General features: G+C 38.8%; 1 pseudogene; it reads right to left on the bottom strand.

The window, feature by feature from the left end:
• Positions 1 to 10567, bottom strand: part of LOC127439726 (vitamin D-binding protein-like) — a 43825-nt pseudogene extending 33258 nt beyond the window's left edge.
• Positions 10568 to 11776: the final 1209 nt, after the last annotated feature.

The raw sequence follows: 11776 nt of genomic DNA on the forward strand, positions 1-11776 counted from the left end.
TAATTCTGATTATTTCAGTTTTATCAGTAAAGAAATGAATGAAGTCATTACTATTGTGCTGCAACGGAATATCTGGTTCAGTTGAGGCTTTATTTCTAACCAATTTAGCCACAGTACTGAATAAACACCTAGGATTGTTGTGGTTATTTTCTATGAGTTTGCAAAAATATGCTGACCTGGCAGCTCTTAGTGACTGTCTGTAGCTACAGACACTATCCTTCCATGCACCGCAAAATACCTCTAATTTTGTATTCTTCCTCTTGCATTCCATTTTTCGAGCTGCTCTCTTGAGAGAATGAGTGTGATCATTGTACCGTGGTGCAGGCTTTTTTCTTTAATTTTCTTTAATCGAAGGGGGGCGACATTATCAAGAGTGCTAGAGAAGACTGTATTTATATTTTCTGTTATTTCATCACGTTCTTCAAGACTTTGGGGCTTACTGAGTGTATGAGATAGATCTGAAAGGTTATTAGTGAAGCTATTTTTAGTGGTCGAAAGAATTGTTCTACCTGAACGATAGCATGGTGTAGATTGAGTAACATTAGCTGATCGCAGCATACAAGAGATGAGGTAATGATCTGAGATGTCATCGCTCTGCAGTAGAATGTCTATAGTATCAACATCAACTCCATATGAAATTAAATCTTGCATATGATTATGGCGATGAGTTGGTCCTGTCACATTTTGTCTGACTCCAAGGGAGTTGAGAATATCGATAAATGCACAGTGCACATCCAAACTATGATCTGTAATAATTTCATTTACAATTAGTGCTTTGGCTGAAAGAGATCTAATGTTTAGTAGCCCTATCTTTATATGATGTTTATCTTTAATTATTTTGTTTTTTTCCAAGTTTGACTGTAATCAAATTTTAGTGAGGGGTTTGTGTTTGGTAGTTCAGGGAACAGACACAGTCTCTATATGATATCTAGGTGATACAGTCTCTATGTGTTGTAGTTTATGTGACCTGTGTGACGTCTCAAGACAGCTAGCAGACATTCGGATTAGCCAGTTTGTCTGCTTCCTGACCTGGGCCCCAGTTAGTCAGATGCTATCACTATTAAGACTATGGGCCAAATTACTAGAGAGGAGAGCGGTACCTTCCCTGGAGGGATGGAGACCCGTCTCTCTTTAGCAGGTCAGGTTTACCCCAAAAACTCTTCCAGCTGTCTATAAATCCTATGCAATTCTCCAGACACCACTCGATGAGCAGGGAAGGGGCCAGAGCATATTACAGTGTCTGACAGTTTTTGCAAGTTCACACACCTCTTTAACATTATCTCCAGTGATCTCCGACTGGCGAAACCGGACATCGTTAGTGCCGACATTAATAACAATTTTATAAAATCTACGTTTAGCATTAGCCAGCACTTGTGGATTTGATCTGATGTCAGACGCTCTGGCACCCAAAATGCATTCAGGTAGCTGGAGTCTCTATTTCCACATTCCTTACAATAGAATGACCTATGACCAAGGCTCTTTCAACATGATTCTCAGTAGGTGCATCACTGAGTGGGGAGAATTGATTGGAAACCCTAACAAGAATGGGAGAGTGGTGTCGCTTTGCTGAGCGAGTATGCTGCCAAGATGTCACCCAGATGCCCTGCTGTGGGGGCTCTTCAGCTGGAACCAAATTGCGTGTGTTGCTCGCTGTACTACCCGCATCCAAACAGTATCTACTGGCTTCTCTTTCTCACTGAGCTCCACTAGCGTTTAGATGCAGGTCTCTAACTCATTAACCTTCTCTGTCAGCCTGACTAATTCCTTACATTTATCACATGTGAATCCCTCACTGCTGATGGAAGAAGCTATAGTAAACATGTGCCATGTAATGCAGGAAGCAATAATATGAGCAGATGCCATGACTTACTGCAATTGTTTGTTGTTGTTGGTTGTTTCTGAGCGGCGAGGGTTTGAAATCGATGTGAATCCCTCACGCAACTGTTTGTTGTTATGGTTGTTCTTGATAAGCGGTGTTTTGAGATCGATGCAATAATCTGTGTAACACAGAGGAGAAAATGGGTGCGCGCTGTAAAATGCATGAAGTTTAATCGCGATAAAATAGAAAGCAGATGAACATGGAAAAATGCAGACAGTTGCAAAACCTGATGCATGCTGAAAAATGGCAGATATTAAAGATTAAAAGCTGAAAACAGATAGATTAGTGATGCTAAAAAAGCTAGTAGGCTATAAACACAGGCTCGAGATAGGCGCCAGCAGCAACAGGAAGTGACGTCAAGCCCACCAGACCATTCACGGTTCCATACCTGTGGGAAATGAGCCTGGAATATGACATAAGTATGTACACTTTAGTAGGTTAATGTGTATTTAGTCATATTCTGTGTTATGTTTTATACAATTATTTATTCTTTTTCAGGTAATCTTCACCTCCTTTAGCTGCTTAAATGTTAATTAATACCATTAAGACTTATCTAATACAGGTATCAAAAGAGTAGCAAACTAATCTTCAACAGTGTTTGATGTTCATAATATTGCACTGTGCTTCAAGAGATTTAAAAAAAGCATATAACACAAACAAGAAGATAAAGACTGACAGTCTACTTAACATATCTAATTGTTCCAGTTCAAGCAAATGACAATGGGTTGTCGTAATAACCTACAGTATGTATAGTTCATACTGTATGTGTACTTGTATATACAGCGTGGTCCAAAAGTATGAGACAACCAGTGAAAACGCTTCCATTTTGCGTTCTTTTCTAATTAAATACAAAATATTCAGTTACATTATATACAAAGTACTATATATTATCAGTGTAAAAATTTGAGTGAATATCTGATTTTTTGTATTTAAAAAAAAAAAAAAAATCAGAATTACTTAGTATCTGAAATGTCCCCTTATTGCTTAAATGAAACCATGCACCCAAGCATCATTGTTTGAGAATGTTTCAGAAAGCATCTTGTGTGCTTCAATTGAAGCAATGAAAATCTGACTTTTATGTACAAAGGAATGACATGGTCAGTGTCACAAATTTGTTTACTTTGGTTTGTGACCTAATGCTGGGTTGGTGACTGAAAAATCCTGAATCTTAAATGTTTCTTCTATCCAACTCCCTGTGATGCTTTGCGCGAAATATGGGCATTACTTCCATAAGGACATGGTAACATGTTCCTAAACAACTTGAACAAAGCATAATACAATACTCATTAAGACCTTGTTTACACCTGGTATTAAGATGCATCTATGGTGATCTGATCACAGGTGGTCAGGCGAAACACATCGCTCTTTACACCTGATCACTCAAATGTGTCTCCTGTGACCGACTGTGTTTAGATTTGGAGAAGAGGTTCTCTGACTTTATTACAACATATCATCAAACATTCTGTCAGTGTGCTACTGTATGATAACAATCAGCAAAAAAAAAAACAAACAAACAAAAAAAAAACAATAATAAAAGACAAAAAATGCGAGAAAAAAATGCGTTATGTTTCTTTGAGATGCGGTTGAAATTTAATTAAGCACAAACACAACATTTCCTGCAGAATTCTCTTTTATTTTAGAGGAGTACCTGTCTCAGCTAAGCCTCGAGTGTGTGTCATTGCATTTTGATATGAGACACAGTGAGGAAGATCCATGGAGTTCTCATACTTGTATTTGCTTTTTCAAATGTTCCAATGGTGCGGTTATTTCCTTTTAAAACTTTATGCAACCGGTGTAATGAACAAAATGACAAAATTACAGTAGCCTTAGTTAGCGAATGCTATAAAAAAATTGATGAAAAAAAGAATCCTATATTATCAATGTGGTCTCATACTTCTGGTCACCATTGTACTCACAGAATTTTCCATGGCTTATGTGTTTTGACTTGAAGGAAATACAATGGATGAGTAATTAGAAAGCTCACTCCAGTGTTGCTGAGAACACATCAGAGACAGCTTCTTTTCAAGTGTATGAGACTAACAAAGAGATGTTATCATAACTCATTAGAGTGTCTTGAAAAATAAGAGTTTCATCCTATCATGCTTTACCTGGGAGAGTAGTTTTGAAAAAAAAAAAAAAAAAAAATCATGGCTATTCAGAGGAACTAAATAGCCAGTGATTTATCTGACGTGATGCAATTGGCAAACTTGATACTAATGAATGTATTCAAGAGGAAATGCAGAATTTTAAAATTCATGTAAGAAATGCAGATATACGCAGTTGTTGTGGGAGATACTTGTCTAAAAACGTGACATTTAATAACATGCATATTGTGTATTTACTCAGGGGATATACTCTCAAGTTTCTTCTATGGAAGGCAAAATGAGAAAATAAGCCTTAATCACTTTTAACTTTTATTGCATCTTTTTTTTTTTTCCATACAATGAAAGTAAATGGTGACTGAGGCTGTCAGTTTTATAACATCTCCTTTTGTCTTACACAGAAGAAAGTCAAACAGGGTTGAAACAACATGAGGAATAAATGATGAAAGACTTTTTATTTTTGGGTGAACTATTCCTTTAAAGTTTAAGGTTGTGATATGATAGGCATAGTACTTTAATGACAAACTTGATCAGGTAACTTGGAAATCTGGAATTCAAAATGAAATTTAAACCTGGAATAAATTCTGCAATATTTTTAGGCACTAGAAACCAAATTTGTTTGTATCATTGACCATATTAACTTCCTTGAAGGTTATTTGAAACAGGGTGCTCAAATCATGCCTGGGTAGCATGGATCATCAGGTTTTGCACAAACTTGTAGAGTCTATGCCGGCTTGAGTGCATGCATGTGTCATTAAAGAATAAGGGAACCTACAAAACAAGATGGTAATTGTTCAATTCAACTTTAACTCAAATTACAATTTTTAATGCTTGTATTAAATTAGAAAAATGGAAGTATCTTCACAAGTGCACTTAAACTTATGAACCCCACTCTAAATCTGGGTGGTGCCCTTCAAATGAAACATTTCTAAAGAGTCAAAAATTTGGGTATTACCATTTTATATGTGCTGAAGAAGCAGTCCAACAGCAGATAAAGGTAGACCATTTATATTCACTCTCCATGTAATTCCAATTTTTATTGCCATGATTTTAATGTATTATACAGTATGCTGTCTACAAAAGAAACTCTCACCTGACAGCATAGACATTACCATCTTTTATGTACTGAGTGCAGATTTCATCTTATGTAGGCTCCAGCAGGCAGGGCAGCTCTTCAGCAGAGTACCGTAGTAAAGCCAGACAGAGCTTCCTCTCGTGACCCTGAAGTGTACAACACTGCTCAATGTCTGGATGTTTTGTGAATGGAGAGTCCTTTCCACATGACTTCTCAGAGATCTCTGTAGCCTTGGAGAGAGGTAATTATTATTATTATATTAACATGGGATGTAACAAGGTGTCTAGCAGTATGGGCATAGTCGATCTGAGTTATATCTAATCATAAAATGTAAATTAAAGCAACATTAATGTCATGTAAAAAATAGTCAGGGCTGGATCAAAGGACCATGGGGCCTTGAGGCACAAATGTTACAACAATCCTGGTCCACATCATCATTAAACAACAATGTAAAATCAAGGGCCCCTGTGCTCTTCCAGAGGCAAAGTTGATCCACCTCTCTCTCTCTAACCTCTGCCATCACAGACCAAATCTGTGTGGAAAGACACTGCAATGGTCTGGCTAACAAACCAATGATATGCACTTACAGAATGAAATTATGTTTGATGGCAGGAATAAACGACAACGTCTAAGCAAATAAAATATAATGTAATAAGTTTGCTGTAGCTGATGAAGAAGATACAACCTGAAAGATTTAGCAAGATGAGCTTCAAACAGTCAGGATAATGAAAAGCTCACCTGTCAATGAGAAGATAATCAAAGGTGAAAGACTTCTGACAAGATGGGCTATGAGAGATGGAATTAAAGTACAATTTACAGAGTTATTATAGTGTGAGCATAATTCTAGTTGAGTATGTTATGCTACATTTAGCATGTGATTCTTGTTCCAGTTTTTACTTTTAAGCCTTACAATATGGTTAGGATTATGGATGGGGGAGGCATTAGGGCCTCTGTTGCCTGGCAGGAAAAATTCCAGGCACCTTTGTACAATGGGCCCAAAACAACTAACAAATATTACTTTGATAATCTGAGACCTTTAACAGTTTCACTCCTATTCATTGAAATCTGAAGTGAAAAACACCCTGTGTCCTATTGTACAAACCTCTGATTTAATGTATATCAGTCAGTGGTATAAACCCATACATCTTATGAACAGTGCTTTGTGATGCTCTAAGACTAAAACAGGGCCCCCTGTTTGGTTTGCTGCTAAATTGTGTTTATTCAGTACATGTCCGTTTCATTTATTACTTACTCCTTTGTCATAGCAGTCAGGACTGGCATCATCTTTGCGGCATTTTTCTGCAAGTTTGGCCATTTCATTCGCTACACAATTCACTTCTTCAAATGTGCCATATGGGAACTTTTGACTGCACTGGACAGTGACCCTAGTGGAGGATCAAAGGTAAGTTAATCAAATTCACATACAAACCATGTTCAGCACAACCCCACTAATTAGATTAAACAAAAATAAAGGGACTTTGTGCAGACTGAAAGTTAATATAAGTAAAAAAGCAGAACTGCACAGTATTAATTTGTGTTACATAATTCCCTTAAGTCAAACTTAAGAGAAAATTATATTTTACAAATATAGAAGCGCATTGTCACAGTTATTCACCGTTCTGTTCTGTGGACTCTTATTTTGATATGGTTTGTGTCATCCTTAGTTTCCCTGGACTACACTTCCCATAATGCACTGCCCTCATCACTGCCATCTGTTCCCAATCTTCCTCACCTGTCCTCCATTTCCTCATCAGCACCTGTGTGTATAAATGCCCTCCATTTTTATTCATTCCCTGTCAGTTCTTGTATTGTTATGTTGTGTTGTTAAAGTGCTATTTGGATTGTTAGCGTTATATTTTGTTCCACTCCAGCAAGTTTCCTTGACTATTCTTTGATATTTGTCTCTCCAGCATGCTTCCTTATTAAAGACTTGAAAGATACTCCTGCGTCTCCTCTCTTCCTCTCCACTAACTAAATGTTACAGAAGAACTGACCTAACAAGATGGATATACCTGCAGTGAGAATCCTCCTCGAACAAGGAGACCATCCAGTTGAGGACCACGTGCGTGAGTTTCTCCATCTAGCAAATCCGGTGCACTATGATGACCACGCTCTGGTGAGTTTCTTCAGGGCTGGTCTGAATAGTGCACTGAAGGAGCTGATGCCTCCGATGGGTCCTCAATGGATACACTCTGACTACTTTGAGGAGGCTCTAATACTCTGCGGCTCACCTTTCACTATGGGTGCAGAGGATGAGGACCTTGAATCTCCTCCCACAGTGGACGCCCTCAAGCCTTCCAGAGCCGGCGCCTGCCGCGGTTGACGAGCCGGCGCCCACGCCTGCCGCGGTTGATGAGCCATTGCCCGTGCTTGTAGCCTCGACCGTCCCAGAGCCTATGCCTGTAGCCTCGACCGTCCCTGTAATCACACTCCCTGCGGGCCAAAAGAGAAGGAAAATGACACCTTCTCTCCAGTCTCTGCCCATATTCACGACCACGGAGGTCATTCCCCAGTCTCTGCCAGTGCTCTCAACCACAGGACGTTCCCCGAGCCCTCTCCAGGCTCTGCCTGCCTTCGTCGAGCATCTCCCGGCTCCGCCTGCCTCCATCGACCCTTCCTTGGCTCTGCCCTCTGTGTCTCCGACTGCTCTGCCCTCAATCCCTGGATCTCCCCCTCCTATGGCTCTGCCCATTCCACCATGCTCTCCACTACCTGTGTCTCAATACCCCAATCCTCCTGTGGCTCCACCAGCTGCTCCTCTGTTTCCTCCCCTTGAGACCCAAATCCTCCATCCTCCTGCGGCTCTGTCTCCAGACCCGGCTCCGCCATCGAGAAAGGTAAAGTCCCTGCCCTGCAGCTGCCTCCCAGGCCACCTGACCCAGTCCCTGCCCTGCGGCCGCCACCTGACCCAGTCCCTGCCCTGCGGCCACCTACCAGGCCTCCTTACCCAGTCCAAGCCCTGAAGCCGCCCCCCAGGCCTACTGTTCATCTTCCTTGGATCCTTCCTCACCTTCTGCGTCACCCTACTCTCATCCGTCTTTGGGGTGCCAGGAGTCACCCTTTTAAAGGGGGGATGTAATGTCACAGTTATTCACCACTCTTATTTTGATATGGTTTTTGTGTCATCCTTAGTTTCCCCTGGACTACACTTCCCATAATGCACTGCCCTCATCACTGCCATCTGTTCCCAGTCTTCCTAACCTGTCCTCCATTTCCTCATCAGCACCTGTGTATAAATGCCCTCCAGTTTTATTCATTCCTTGTCAGTTCTTGTATTGTTACGTTGTGTTATTTGGTTGGTTAGCATTATGTTTTATTCCACTCCAGCGAGTTTCCTTGATTATTCTCTGATATTTGTTCCTCTCCAGCATGCTTCCTTATTAAAGACTTGAAAGATACTCTTGCGTCTCCTCTCTTCCTTTCCACTAACCAAATGTTACATGCACACTCTACAATTGCAAAAAATTTTGAACTATGGCTAAGGTTAATGCTTAGAGAAAGGAAACTAAAATGTATACTTGCATTACTATGAATTTATCAATTCCAATGGTTCTGAGCTCTTGGCAAACATTTTTCTTTAGCATAATTCTTGCCTGTAGAGAAACAAATTATACAAATAACAATTGAAAATAACTGTGCATATTCCTTAACATTAATCAAAATCCTAATAAACTTCCTGGGTCTATATTAAAGACTCTAATTGATATTTAATATTGTCTTTCGGAGTGTATATAGTCTTGCTGCATAATTTCAGTCATTCCATTCTTGTATCACAGAGGAAATAATGTGAAATACTCCCATTTAAAGAAGTCTGTTCTTCCTTCCTACCTTTGTCAGCCACCAAAGCAGAGATTATTAAGGCAGAAATTAAAATGAGATCTGTACCTAATTTTTAGTATATATATATGTATAAATATTTTTTACCACAGGTTATTACGTGATGATTTCAAGATTAGTTCAAATTAGGAACTGCCTCCATATTGCAGTTTTACTGGAGACAGATGTATACAGGGTCAAAAATTAACTAGCGAAAAAACAGACAGTTATATAAATGTTAAAATGCCAACAAGACTCTGGCATTTCCTTGGTCCCCATGTCATGGCATGACAGTTCACCAAGTTACTTGGACAATTTACTAAAACGTCATCACAGCAGTGACTCACTGCATCAAACTTTGAGAAAATAATGGTCAGCAACCAACAGGAACAGCTTTTGTGAACGTTTTAAAGGTTACACCCACAACTTCACATAAAGCTATTAAGGCAAAACTAAAAATAGTTTAGATCTGACTTCAAATTGGAGTCTGACATTAAGATGTGGGACAAAAAGCTATTGAAAAAAGGGGTTGTTTGTGATTTCATATTCAAGAAAGCTTTCTTTTTTATCTGGCAGGAACTAAAGTTAATAGTTATAAAATTACTTAAATAATAGCAGTACTCTTTGATATCCTGTTTTAGAAGTGCACTTCAAAGTTTTGGGAAGCCACCAACAAGCAGATGAGTTGTTATACAGGTTACCATCATTAGCCATTTATGTCCCAATTTAAGTTATTTCAAGACCATAATGCAGAAATTCAAAGTTGAGTTGTACAGTAACCATACAAAATAAGCTTTTATTTAGATAAATGACTGTCAAATTATTTAGGCAAATTAAATAATAATAATAATAATAATAATAAAACATAGTGAGTCATTATGAATCAATGTTGTAATTCCAAATATTATAATTACTGACTGGCTGCTGACTCAATACTGAGTGGCCTCAATATGGGCACTCTTGAACTCAGCAGAAGATTGAGCAAAAATGGCATATGCATAAAAAAAGAGATCAAACAAACCTTGGATGAGAGCAATGGGTTTTAAGTATCTGCCCTATATTTTCCACAACAGCCTGATCTCACAGTGAAACTGGAAAGAGTAGACAGACTTTTCTTTCCGAAATGTCGAAACACTGCCCCCAGTGGCCAAAGTGGTAAGTGTTGTAGGGCATATGGGCACGTGTGAGCTCCATTTATGTCCAGGAGAGATCACCAAAAGCTAGTAGTGAAGCAAGTTTTTTCAGATTTACAGGACATTATACCATGAAGAGAAAAGCATTTATTTATAGATTCTGTCCCCCAGCCCAAACCCAAACCTTACCTTAACCATTAGTGGAGTAAAAAATGTAATGTTAGAGGGATGAGTGAAACCTCCGAATCATGCTCATTTTTGATTATTCAAACGTGGTTACTGCCTAGCTTTGAACCCTAGCATCCCATGCCGCTGATACAACGCGCTACCAATCCCACCAGATGGAAAGGTAAATTCACTGAAACCACTGCAAGCACGTCTGATAAGAATGCTGCATATCAGCGCGTCGGCATATAGTCGCCAATCCTAGGGTACCGGAAATATCGGAAACATCATGCCGACTTCACGTGTGATGTTGCCCACAAAGAATTGTTAAAAATAAGACCTGAGTACATTAACCTTTCAGTTCACCTGGGACAGCAAATTTACGGTCCTCTGTCATGAGGGTGATACACTAAGGAGGAGGAGCTGAGACAAACCAAAATTACATGTTTTTAAACAAAACAGTCAAGGGCTGGGTTTCCCGAAGCGCTAAGTAGGACATTAGTAGCACTTCCCAAAAGCATCGTTATCTTAGTAGTTAGTTCGTAAATTAACAAGAGCTTTGAACCGCTCAAGTCCATAAAGTGCAACTTAATTTATCTTTCTAGCATCTTTCACATTTGATCAAAGACAATGGGACATTTAATAAATTGATATATTTTGATAATTGGAAAGCCATTGTAAACTATTTCAGAGGATAAAAAAGTGTCGAAAAAATCACTATATCTCCGCAGTATGCGTATACAACGTGATCTAAATGACAAGACGTTAATACAGTATAACGTTATGTTAGCCTTCTTTGATAAGCATAATTGTAATGGCAATAGAAAGACGATATGTTCTTATTAAACAGATTATTTAAGAAGACATAATGTATGTGAGTAATGTGACCATGCAGTTGAAAACTTAAATAAATATGCCGAATAAATAATTAAAATATAATTAGATTGAGTGTACAATGACAGATTCCCTCTCTCTCTTCTCCTCCTCTTCCTCCTTCCTCCAATGGATGTTTCAAATCAGCTCGCCTACAGTCTTTTTACAAGGCAGTAACAAATTGCATGATGCATAATGGCAGTAAGGCTACAAGTAACCTACACAGTTCCTAGCACTCTAACCAGATGATCTATTAATATTAAGGTCTATGAGTAGTTCAATACTGATGCTTGTCATTTTAATCCTGTTCTGTGTGCATTTGTTCAGTTTCCAGGCAAAGGAACAAAGCATTAGGCTACGTGAGAGCCCCTTATACAGGTGCATCTCAATAAATTAGAATGTCGTGGAAAAGTTCATTTATTTCAGTAATTCAACTCAAATTGTGAAACTCGTTTATTAAATAAATTCAATGCACACAGATTGAAGTAGTTTAAGTCTTTGGTTCTTTTAATTGTGACGATTTTGGCTCACATTTAACAAAAACCCACCAATTCACTATCTCAAAAAATTAGAATACATCATAAGACCAATAAAAAAAACATTTTTAGTGAATTGTTGGCCTTCTGGAAAGTATGTTCATTTACTGTATATGTACTCAATACTTGGTAGGGGCTCCTTTTGCTTTAATTACTGCCTCAATTTGGCGTGGCATGGAGGTGATCAGTTTGTGGCA

This window comes from Myxocyprinus asiaticus, chromosome 4 (genome assembly GCF_019703515.2).
Source record: "Myxocyprinus asiaticus isolate MX2 ecotype Aquarium Trade chromosome 4, UBuf_Myxa_2, whole genome shotgun sequence".
Lineage (NCBI taxonomy): Eukaryota > Metazoa > Chordata > Actinopteri > Cypriniformes > Catostomidae > Myxocyprinus > Myxocyprinus asiaticus.